Genomic DNA, 12612 nt, shown 5'->3' with positions numbered 1-12612 from the left:
AAGTGTCTGTGTGCTTGACCGTGTATGGGTCTATTTGCATTGATGATGTCGCACTGAATTTCTTCGGTGTGACAGAGAATGCCCTTAAACCATTGCTGCTGGTGAATGCGTCAGATTCAGATGTGTGCGTTTGTGTGCATGCATAATGTACCAAAATTGCTACTGGATGCGCCAAATTTGATCTAAAATCTGACAAAGAACGCCCTTTCTTGCTTTATGTCCTGGATGATGATGTTTTTAATCTCATCCACTTTGATGTCATGGTCGAAAGGAGCAGGCAGGGTAAAGATGTTGATGACTACTGTTGATTCAGAGTTGTTTTATTACTCACTCTGATCTCAGTTGCCTCATGGTCCTTGTTACATATTCACAAACAGCAGTGAATGAAAATATTTCTGTTGATCGGCTGACTGGTTAGATTCCCTGACTCACAATGGCATTTGAAGTAATGCGCGCAATGTTCCGTGCCCTTTTTTTAAAAGAATCTTATGGCCTGTACACTTTTGAAGCACCGGAGGGAATGTTTCTGACAGTTCACATACACAGATGGACATGATTGCGCACACGCACACGCACACACACACACACACACACACACACACACACACACACACACACACACACACACACACAATCCCTGTTTTTCAAGTATTGAATCACTAGTGATAATGAGTAGTCTCAACTACTCTCAGTGGGCATATTTAAAAAAAGGGTCAGCTCACCCAAACTACAAAATAAAAATACTCCTAGTTGATTATATACAGACTGTTTTAAATGTTCAGTTCCCTGATGATTTACTACACTGCATACCAAAAAAATCTATTTAAGAGAAAATAGTGCAGCTACATTTACGGTTTATTACCTAGACTTCTTTATCTCTCCCGCTCTCCCCATCCCTCTTCCTCCATCTCTCTTAATCTGTCCGTCTTGCTCCCCCTTCCATCTTAAAATCTGTTTTCGGGAGCCTCTCTTGAATTAGTTTCTCTCTGATTAGATCGGTTCATTCACAGATGTCACTTGACAGAGACAGATAGCTCCCAGACTCAACAACAGAATCTCCTGAACTAAACACAAAAAGCTCCTTTCCTACTTTCCTGCCTGTGCTCGGCTGGTACCAGCTGTACATCTTCCCCTCGCTGATTAAAGCCAGCGCTTTACTGTCCGCATGTGAACTCACTTAGAAGGCCAGAGGTCAGTTGGAGGGGAAATGTGTTTGGAATTTTTCCAAAAGGGGGCCTTAGCTGGGATTACCGAATTGCTTCACAAAAGGTCACAATTTCACACAATTGAGACCCGACCACACTCTGTGGCAAATGTATATGTCAGCTCTACAGAATATCTCCCAGCCTCTCATGAGTCATGCAATATGAATGTATATCTAATGTACTGTCCAAGACAGTCATCAGTGACTAGGGATGGGTTTAAGACATTGTATATCTAAAGTCCTAAAGATGCCTCTGGAAGATAATTTGCCGATGGAGCTCATGGTGGTTTTACTGTAAATTTTGTGGGTGTTTGGATCGAAAGGATGCTGATTTTGCATAGATTGAGACCCATTCAAGTGCTGTGGTCACGTGTCCATCTGAACATATGTGAGCTGTAAATCCTGCAAATCGCGGACTACCCACAGCGTCGGGGCCCTCTGCAAAGGTCTCGGTCGTAACCTTGTCGTGCTTTATCCCCGTAATGGTCTCACCCCGAGAGAGGAGACCGTCTCCACCGCATTCCACGCATTCCTGGTTGTTAAAAATAAGTCCTCTCTAAACTCAGTAAAAGGCAGCTTTCTTAAATTCAAAGAGCTGCCATGGAAAGGTTGGAAAATCAAAGGGCAAGAGAAGTCCACCCCCTACATTTCATAAATAAATGAGCTAAAGGTATAAAGCAAACAATAAAAACACGTTTAAAGAGGTTTTACTAGCTTTAACGCCACAGCATCTTTTATCTTTTCTTTGCTTGATTTCTTCGGGGGCATTGAAAAGTTACAATAAAACCTGAGTAAAATCAAAATACGCAAAATAACAGCATTCCATACACAAAAACCTCGCAGGATCGTTTGTTAAGAGAAAAACAAAACCACAGTGTCATCATCTCCTTTGGCTATATTTCTGTGCAGAAATCTTAAAAGATAACTACATGTCCATTGTGCGTGTCAAATTAGGATTCTGAACTAAATACCCCCAATCTCTACTTGCACAATGTCATTTGGAGCACAATCGTAATATCACCAGGGGCAAGGCGGGAACATATAGTTCAAGGTGAAAAACTCGACTTTGCGGTGTTGAGGTAGAGGACGCTTGACAAAGCGCCAGCCGCTTCCTCTGCTGGGAGACTTGAATGAATGAAGAGGCCTTGTGTCTGTGTGCTTTAATTCTGAAGAGTGCTATTGGATAACTTCCAAGGGGGAAAAGAATAACTTGCAAATGCAAGCACTGTACAGTATCTCGATCTACATTCTGGCATCGATGAAATAAGATAAGTTGAGCCTGTATTCTCCACAACGGTCTCCCTGCAGGTTAAACTTTGAATAAAATACGAAAATTGACTTTTTTTTTTTTTTTTTTTAAAACGGTGGTCCACATGTGATGTGATTTCTATAGTTGCAGTGCTCTTATGGCTGCCATACTTTTTGCATTAAAACGCTGACTTAAGGCAACAACAGCACACATCTTTCTGACATCGGAGGGACTGTGTTCAACAATTTCGGTATCCAACATTTGCCCACCTTATGCATTGATTGGCCAGTTGTGTGGAGGTGAGAAATGAAGCAGGGTTATAGGATCTCTCTAAAACGTGCGTGCCATTATCGCCATGTTTAATAAAATGATTGCACCTTGCTCCTCTCTGTGACGAGCAGCTTGTCACTGCAACTTTGAGTGTGGCCATTGAAAGCAGGTATAACCTCTCCTTTCATGTGGCTGGAGCTGTGCCTTCATAGTCTAGTTGGTTACTTAGAGCTAGAGCTTTATTTTCAGTTCTTTATTTTCATTGTTTTTTTATATTTAAAAATCAAGCTTCGGCATGAAAATCAAATTACCAACCCTAAATCATTTATTTTGTTCATAAATTCAGCCTTTTAGTGGTCTATCGTAATCTCTAACAAGATGCTGTAGTTTGACTGGCTTCGAAAGAGATGAGGGGAAGAGATCACTTTCAAAGAATGTGAAAGGGTTTTTGGGTAAAATGTTGATTATTTCCCTTTCAAGCCATATGCAATTGTATCAATCTACTGGTAGCTAATTTGTAAGTGAAAATGAAGAGTATTACTCACATGCTTGAAAATGTGATCTTCAGACATACATTCTGATTTCACAACGCAACATACATATTCATTCTCAGTAATATCCATCCATCCATCCATCCATCCATCCATCCATCCATCCATCCATCCATCCATCCATGTCAATGCACAACTATGTATGTGCCTATATTTTCCTTCTTGCTGGGGTGAGGGAACACTTCATGTCTTGGGAGACTAGTAGACTGTTGAGAAAGTTAGCGGTCTTGCTCTTGCCGGGAACTGACCCTAGATGGAAACTCTTTCCCTTTCCTTTTCCAGAGAAGCATTCTTAAGGAGCCACCTCACCCCGACTGATCCCACTCCAACCGCCAGAAACACACACAGCCACAATCCCCACAACAGCGCACACATCCAAATACTGTACATGGACACACACAGGGTACCAACCATCCACCACGAAAAACTATATGAAACATGCCATCTACACCCCTGCTAATAGCCATCTAGCACATTATGGTATTTGTTTAACATACCTCCATGATCATTGGAATTTGTGATTTTTTTAAACTTCAGGGAAGAGAGTCAAAGTGGTGAAAGAACATTTGAAATTGACCTTACAGGAATTCCAAAACACTTTATCTAATTGAAAGGTCTGTCAGGGCATGGCTTTTCAGTGGTGCATTCAATTTTGGACACGCTTTCTGGAACTTATCAGACCCAAACAAACCGTTCCATTTGATGCACACAACTTAATTTTGGGCCAAAAGGCCATTTCTGGCTCTAGGATCATGCAGTCCTGGATACAGGAAGGAATTAAACCCATAGCTCTTTGCGAAGTAAGAACCATGTCCTACACTTTCAACAACAGGACTCACTCCCCTAGGGCAAAATGTTAGGGATTATTTGGGATATAGCAACCATTGAACAGCCAGCTTAAAGCTTTCACATCACATGGACTGTAAAGTTCAGAAATTTTTTTTTAGGGCTGATGATTCTTTTTTTCCTCTCTTTCAGTTATGTACAATTGGCAGGACTGAGAGCACCATCCACAGTGAATAAGACATGACTGGGAGGTATGCAACGGGACGGCTGGTGCCTGCTAAGGATTTCTGATCAAAGATTGCAGTTTTGGTGGGGCAGCTTGCCTTGTGTGGGAGGGTAAATGACTGACTCGAGATTAATTTAAGCTTCTTTCCTTGTGGGCCGCATAAAAAGGGGGGGGGGGGGTTGTTTTATGAGTAGCAGCCAAAACAGCTGAAGTTTCAAGGTAGAGACAGCCGGGAGACATTAACAATTACAAAGGCCAATCGCTGCTGAGGACGTGTCATGGATGCAGAAGTGGAGACAGATGAACGTTTTTAATTAGTAAATAACAGTTCCAAAGCACCAACTCCATCGGTACGACTACGACTCAAATCTACTACATCTTTGCTTTGAGTTTCTCTAACAGAAAGGCTGTTTTCACTTGCTCATTAATTGCAATCAGTTCAACGTTGCCATTTTGAAGTGAATGGAATATGTACATAGTTTAACGTGAAGTTTAACGTGACTGCACTTTTGGGGACTGGCTTTATTTGTTCGTGCTGGGCACAAGACATAACTTGGCTATTAATTGAACACCAGATTTGAGAACAAAATGGTAAAAGGTGTAAAGATCACAGTGAGGTCCTTTTACTCCAATGCAAGATGTAACTTGGGCTTTGGACTGCCTCCATGTGTACTGTACACATGTCCACATACGAGTCTGCATGCAAGCGAGCATATGCGCAAGAACAAGTACACATGCACACAAACACACAGATCTTCTATATGACACATCGGACTGCAAACACACTTGCACACAGCCGGCCCAGGCTCCACCCCCAGTAGTTCAGTGATTGGCCTACTTAGAGGCAGGGCAGCCCACTGGCAGATTTGAATACAGGGTAACAGAGAGGGAGGGATGGACATAGAGGAAGAGGGGAGGGGAGCTAGAGAGGAGGGTGGTGCACTAGTTTGTCCCCTGCTCTCTCTCTCTCTGTCTCTCTCTCTCTCTGCCGGGTCAGGATGGAAAGGCTTACACAGGCAGGGGAGGAAACATGTCATGAGAGGTGATGACATAGCCACGGAGACTCATCCACATCCTCACTGACTCCCAAGTTCTCTGCATGCCGCCACTGCCGTCGCTTCTGCTGCTGTTAGCGCGTCCCACAGAGGAGAGAGAGAGCCAAAGATAGCCTCCACTCGCTCCCCACCTCTCTCTCTCTCTCTCTTCCTCTCTTTTTCACTTTGTTTGTGGATGATGGGATTTTAATCATGTGGAAGGTAAGAGGAGTGGAGGAGCTCGTTTTGTTCTCTTATTCAGACTATTATAAGGGGCCTGTCTCTGTGGGAGTTTGCGTTCCTCTTAGTTTACTTAAGTCTGCGAGTCCCTGGGGGATTCCCGCATGCTTTCACCCTCCATCTCAGCTCAGATTGTATTCTCAGTGGAAATGAGGAGTGGAAGCGTTGAGTGCCAGCATTACTGGAATGATAATGATAGAGCAGTGGGTTCGGGACTCAGCCAATGAGTGCTGGGGAGCCATCTGTATCATGGTCTAGAAGAAACATCAGCAGAAACAGTTGCTGAATAAACATTTATAACAAGGTGTCTGTTTTTACTATGTTGTGTAAATGATTTTGAATGAGTGGTTTATTCTGGATTGCTTTAAATGCATCAGTCTTTGACTTCTGAGTCAGCTTTACAGAAACTTTAATTTTGCGTTTTATTCTCCATGTTTAGCCCCTAAGACATGCCATCAACTATAGATTTTGTGAAATGGTTATATTCTTTTGTGAAATTTGAATCTGATTCTTAAGAGGTTTCACAGGTGTTGACTGTGACACATTTGAATATTGACCCAAAAAACACATTAAAGTGTGTGTGTGTGTGTGTGTGTGTGTGTGTGTGTGTGTGTGTGTGTGTGTGTGTGTGTGTGTGTGTGTGTGTGTGTGTGTGTGTGTGTGTGTGTGTGTGTGTGGTGACGTCGCATGTGAGAGTCTGTTTTGTGTGACCCAATTTCAAAGAGCCACTGTGTTTTGGTGGTTGCTTAAAGCCCAAGATACACAAAGAGAGGAGACAGTGCCTTAAGGGATGCTTAAAATGTGTGTGTACTTGAGTGCCGTGCGAGGGTGTGTGAATATAAAACGGCTTAAAAAAAATAAGGTCCTGAATGGTCTTTCTTACAGGAGGAAGTCTATCAGTTTGACAGGAGAGGACATATTTAGCTGGATGGCAATTTTTTTCTAAATTAAGTGCGTTTACTTGAATGTAAATTTAACATCCACATGAGTGCATGCTATACACTCTGCATGTTATTTGTCATGTACAATTGTGTGTTTTACTGAATCCTCCCAGAGGTCAGGTTATTCAATATCATAGCATCTCCTGTGTGCTGAGGCATGTTAACAGTATCTGAGCATGTGGGGTGTGTGTGGGTGTGTGCGCAAGTGTCTCGTGGGTGCCAAAGCGTGTGTGTGTGTGTGTGTGTGTGTGTGTGTGTGTGTGTGTGTGTGTGTGTGTGTGTGTGTGTGTGTGTGTGTGTGTGTGTGTGTGTGTGTGTGTGTGTGTGTGTGTGAGACAGCTGGCTGCCACAGGCTCAATGCTACTACTGATCCTTCTCACCTGCTACGGGTCACAGGGATCAAGGAAATCCAGGTTCAGTGTTTGATCTGCGCAAAAACAGGAAACTTAAGGAACAAAGTCTGCTATACTCTAACTGCAGTTTGAAGTACTAGATTAAGGAATGATGCGTGCAACTTTGACCAAAAGCAAAGCCAATGCATTAAATAGAAGCATGTGCGACTTTTGTGGCAGCTTTCTTAGATTTAACTCCCAGTACTGCACATTTTTGTACTAAGTTTTTGAAAAGGCTTGTAGAACACTAGCAGATTTGACCTACAGTACAGCGACTGTGTAGATCACATATAGGGCTTTGCTCCAAAAAAAAGACAACAAAAAAAACAAACTCCAATGTATCCATAAAAAGTTTAACTTTCAGTCCATAAAAGTTTGCCATATCCCACATTTGCTTTGACAAATAGCCTAGGAAGTACAAAACAGCTTTGTCGGATGTTTGGTTTGTAGTTGTCACGATGCCGACCGATATAGCAACAATAGTATTGTTGCCGTTTCTTTTCCTGTCCCCCCCCCCGCCCCCTGACATGTTTCTGTGGCATTCTCAGCCTGGGCGGGCTTGAGAAAAGCATCTTAGCTCTCAGATGCTTCTGGGTTTGTTTTTTCCACCTGAAGATTGACTGTGGGAACCACGCAGACAAATATAGGCAAGGCGGTATTGTCATTTCATTTCCTGCATGATGCACATCTGTCAGTTTGTTTAGACTTGGTAGGAGGGAAAGGTGCACTCGTTTTGCTCGGAGTGTTGCTTTAAATCAGAAGGGGAAAAAAAAAAAAAAACGTTGCCGTTTGCCGATAGCATTAGCCACCTACATTGCCCCCTAAATATCCTGTTATCTCACCAGCGTGTAGCTTACATGATGAAATGGGGAGGGTGTAACTCAGTAGACCCTTATCTCTCTCTAATTGGTTAATTTGATCTTCAAAGTGTCAGCAGTCTCCCACTTCAGATGCTTGAGGGGAAAACTGCTAATTGCTATCTAAACATCCTTCAAAAAAAAAAAAAAAAAAAGGACAAAGACAGACTGGAATACTTTTTTCAATTATCCTCCCCAGTTTCCAGTTCAGTTCATTTTATTCACCCTAGTGCGTTCAGCTTGTGCAGTCCTGTGGAGAGGATAAGTGGTTCCTCAAACAGAAGCCTCTACAGTAGGCTGCCTTACACATTTCAAGTGTGGTGTTGCCCAAAACTTAACTTTTTTATCTCTCATTCCGTCCAGTTTGGGCTGCATGCTAATTTAAGAGATGAAAAGCAGAAAAGCACCAGATTTCGCTTTACTAAACGCTTGCTCCAGCAAAAAAGGCTCCAACACTGGTTTCTGGTATAATTTGCAATACACTTAATTGATGTTTTTGTTTGTTTTTTGAGTGCATTTGTGCATCATATTTCAAACTACACCACAGTTATTCTGAGTCTCATAACTTTCTTGCAGAACTCACTGCACTGCATGAAAAAAATGTCCTCAAAACCAAACCAAAGCTCGCATCCTTTGAAGTCTTTGACAAAACAACGTGACCTTCTACAGTTTAATCCTTCAGAAGCAAAATAATCACTAAATTCTTTGAGAGACGCTCTCAGATAAACAACCTTTCACAGGTGACAGACACACCGCCGCTTTAGTTATTCTCCTCTCCAGATTGGGAGTTTGAAGATTTGTCGCAGCCATTTGATATGCGCCGAGGGATTTTGTTTATTCTGCTGCAGGCCGGTAGATCTTAAAAAGTCAGATCACATCATTTTGGAATATCTGCCACGTGAGGGGCCTCTGGAATTCAATATCATCATGTTTTTTTTGACATTCCTTCCCTTCGGATTCAATGTAAACACTGATCACGTCAAGTCTCACTTTGCTCTGAGAAGTCATCATTCATTCTCCAAAAAATGCACGCTTCAAAAGCATGTGTAATTGTAAGCATATTCCAATGCTGTCCATATGTTGGGTGTTGTGACATACAAGGTGCTCTATGAAGCAGGGTCATTGTAGGCATGCTCAGGTTAAACTGAGGCCACATGTGCAAAGAAACAGGTTTCTTTAGGAAATAGAAGTGCAAGCCAACTCTTATCAAGTCATTTATATCTATAATTGAGACCTGAAATCCCAATTTTCTTCAAAAACATAAAATAATCTGCCAATATTTCAACCTGTTTTCCATAAAATCGTCTCGTTTCACACATTTTCTAGAAGGGAGTATCTTGAAACACGTTGCTGCACTAGAGTCAAGAAAAATATCGGAATAGTTCACTTCAAATGAAAAAAGGCTGCCTCGGTCACATAACGCATGACTCCCTCTGCAGCTACACAGTTTGAGCCATGCAGATGCTGCATGCTTCCTATTTATGCCGTTAGTGCTCTGTTCATACATGCATTAACTAGCTTGCCTCATCTGCCAGCTCTCTGGGGCCGCTTTCATGCTGAAAACATTTCATTATCCAATCAAAGTTGCGATCATAATCTAGTACTTTGGGGAATAACCACTATTTAATCACTTTCATCTCCGCCAGGGGATCCTAAGCACATATTTTGAAGAAACACTAATGCATTATAGAATAATTGTGATCATGGAGGGAAGCATTAACTAAATTTGTAGTGTCTAAAAGGAAATTTAGTACACGTGTGCTCATTAGTTAATAATCCATCATCCAAGGCAGCACTCTGTATCTATTTTGCCATCCCGACAAGATTAAATGAAGCCATGTGAGTAAGCGATAAACCAAATACTCGGGTGGGATTTTGCTAAAAAAGAAGAGGCAGAAAAATGAAACGGATGTAACCTTGAAATGCATCATGTGTGGCTTTCAGTATCTGACAGTAACTGGCATTTTTCTTCCATCTAATATTCCCGTCACTGTATGTGTGTGTATCGTGGGTGTGAAGATCCTTGTTTTTGTCCCGTACTGTATAATCTCTGGCCCCCAAATATTCCACATGTGGCACTATACCCAATCTGGGTCACACACGCAATTATCTAGACAGACCCTACGCCACCCACCCACACACACCCCCACGCATACCCCTCCACACGCCACCCTTTATCGTAATCACTAATAGCCTCAGCATCCCAGACTACGACCAGCCAATGCTGTTAGGTGTGACTGCTGGCTTTGTAACATAACAGGCTGTGATTGGTCACAGCTAGTGTGGTAGGAAGCGGATTAGGGATCAACATGGCAGGTTGTCTGGAATCAGACAAAGACATAGTGTGTGTGTGTGTGTGTGTGTGTGTGTGTGTGTGTGTGTGTGTGTGTCAACAGTTAGTGTTGTTAACTTGCTAACAATCCAGAGCATGTGCTGTACTGGGGAGAGGAGAGGAAGTTGAGAAGGAGGCATGTGAAGAGATAAGAGAGATTCTGAAAACTAATTCTCCCTTGAATTTGACATCTGAAAGCTCCAAGCTTTTTATTGCCAGTCTAAAAGAGGAGTTTGGACTTCTTTAGCTTTACCTCTGGGCATGTTCATCACCAAAGTATGCTTTTTCTTCCTCTGTCCTAATTGGACCTTCAGCACCTTCACCTGCCAGTGTGCTGTGGACTATATTAAATGAATTTCTCCCAGTGCTTGCGCTGCAAGATTTATCACATCCTTCCTACAAGCTGTGCCCAAGACAAATAATTTGCAAGGAAACGCTGTAGAATAATATTTGGACTTTGCTCCATGTGGCGGGGGTGGAGCATATTAGGACTCTTTCTGCATGGCTGCATCTATACAGCGTATGGAGGATGATGAGATCCTTTTTTCGTAAAATAAAAATCAATTTGAGTCGACCTTGGCAAAGAAAGCACGACCCTGAAAAGACAACGTGTTCTCGCAGACTATGCGAGGTCGAGGGTTAATCTCTCATTGCGCGCTATCCGCTGCTGCCATGAAAGCAGATTATGGTGTGTGTGTGTGTGTGTGTGTGTGTGTGTGTGTGTGGGGGGGGGGTTCTGGATCGCAAATCCCATAAAAGGTTGAGGGATCTTTAAAATTCTTCGACAGATTGGAGGTAAACAAGGTGTCGAAAAGGTTTAGATATCGTTAAATATGGAGAAGGGGACGTTTTTAAAAAGGGCAAAAAAAAATATATATATTATTAACACGGTTGTGTTTTAGAATTCACAAAAAGTGTCAATAATTTACGCAGTCTTTCACAAAAATGTGAATAATTGAGCACTGGTTCTTTCTCGGTGTGCCCCGACTGTTAAAGTAGGTGATGTTTGAGTGTAAACCTGGTATTCCAGATGATGATTTGCCATTAGCCGTTGTGGCAAAATGCCCAAATGATATCTTTAAAGTCATGGTCGCAGATCATATGGGGTTCTTTGGTCCGACAATGTGGCATTATAGAGGTTGACAGGCAGAAATTATCGCAAGCTTCAGATGATTTGCCAAATTACGCTCAGCTTCAGATGGTTTGCCCTCTTTCGCTTGGTTCCAACAGTTCGCTTGTTTGCCATGTTCTGCCTCCTGTGAGTTAAGAGAGAAATGGAATGACACACACACGCGTGCACACACACACAAACACAGACACACTATGTTGATTGTGTGAGCCAGGTCAATGGGGATGACCTACTTCTGAGTCCTGCTCTGTGGACTGCCACAGCCGCTCACGTCAACTCACCAGACCCCATCCACCCACCCAAATGTGTTTTTGGGGTAGTTAAATAGCTTTTGGCTGCTCACTATAATTACTTTGAGTGATTTTTTTTGTGTCGCATCATTTACTGGGAGTGATCCGGAAATGGAATCCCTCCCCACTGCCATGAAAGAGTACAACTTTTTCAGCTCAATTTGTCGAAGAGACAGTGTGGTTGAACTATTAATTTAGCTGAAGCAGAAGTTTAAAAAAGGCCATAACATAAAGTCAGAGGCTTTAATTGTGAAAGCATTTGAAGAAGAAACTGTGCGCAGAGCCACAATTATTAACCATTATTTACAGTACGTCAGCATTATGAGCGGCTTTATGTATTATGGAGTACCGCAGGAACAACTCACATTCCTTTCCCATTTTCAAAAACACAGCCTGTTTTTGTCTGCATCGTGCTCTTGTCGAATCAGTTTTTAGAAAATGGATAGAAAGAGCTCCTATGAAAATTTAAACAGCTTAAACTGTGAGTGGAAGGAAAAGACACAACCTCCTTAGACCCAAAGTCAATGAAAGATTTAAAAGTAGAGGGCAGACTAATGGGGGAAGCGGCCCAAATATAAACAGGAAGAGAGGGATCAAGAGTGGAGGTTTAATTTCTGAAGTGCTTCATTAGCTGTTCTCATAGACGAGTTTATTTGTTTTCCAAGGAGCCAGTGGACATCCTTCAAAAATATGAAAAGCGAAGGTTTCATTGACACACGGAAAATGATCTTAAGCAAAAGGTTATTTGCTGACATTTATGGATCAAAGACCATACAGCAAGTTTTGTTTCAAAAGAAAACACCATACATCAGGGCAATGACATTTGCACCTCTGAAAATAGAAATGTAGCATTTTGGACTTTGGTTACACAATCCTGTAACAGGAGAGGTGCAGAGCAATGAAAAGTGCCAGGAATAGAAAGGGAAAACGATACAGGAATCGGATTCTTTTAAAAAGGACGAGCATCTCTACCACAGATCCTTTAACGCACACCTAAGCATATCACATCGCTCAGGTATTATTTTGTCATCTGTATAGGGGAAGGATAGGGAACAGGGATTACAGTCATGTTCAGGAGGTCCACAGCGCAGAAGCAGAGTTTTACCATCAG

The 12612-nt window shown here is 42.2% G+C and overlaps 1 protein-coding gene and 1 long non-coding RNA gene across 4 annotated transcripts in view; one reads left to right on the top strand and one right to left on the bottom strand.

The window, feature by feature from the left end:
- The window catches only part of LOC120554753, a 117707-nt gene that overhangs the window by 70624 nt on the left and 34471 nt on the right, over window positions 1–12612 (bottom strand). The gene's annotated exons all lie outside the window — the stretch shown is intronic.
- The window catches only part of LOC120554752 (E3 ubiquitin-protein ligase Midline-1-like), a 55344-nt gene that overhangs the window by 13386 nt on the left and 29346 nt on the right, over window positions 1–12612 (top strand). The window contains exon 1 of one of the 3 annotated variants that reach the window (XM_039793786.1): window positions 5195–5542. The exons of 1 other annotated variant lie outside the window; for it this stretch is intronic. The gene's annotated coding sequence lies outside the window, so the exon portion shown is untranslated. Of the gene's footprint in view, window positions 1–5194; window positions 5543–12612 lie in introns of those variants that run through there. One more of the 3 variants, XM_039793784.1, reaches the window with a different exon arrangement.

This window comes from Perca fluviatilis, chromosome 24 (assembly GCF_010015445.1).
Source record: "Perca fluviatilis chromosome 24, GENO_Pfluv_1.0, whole genome shotgun sequence".
Taxonomy (NCBI): Eukaryota; Metazoa; Chordata; class Actinopteri; order Perciformes; family Percidae; genus Perca; species Perca fluviatilis.
This window is presented reverse-complemented; position numbering and strand designations above follow the sequence as displayed.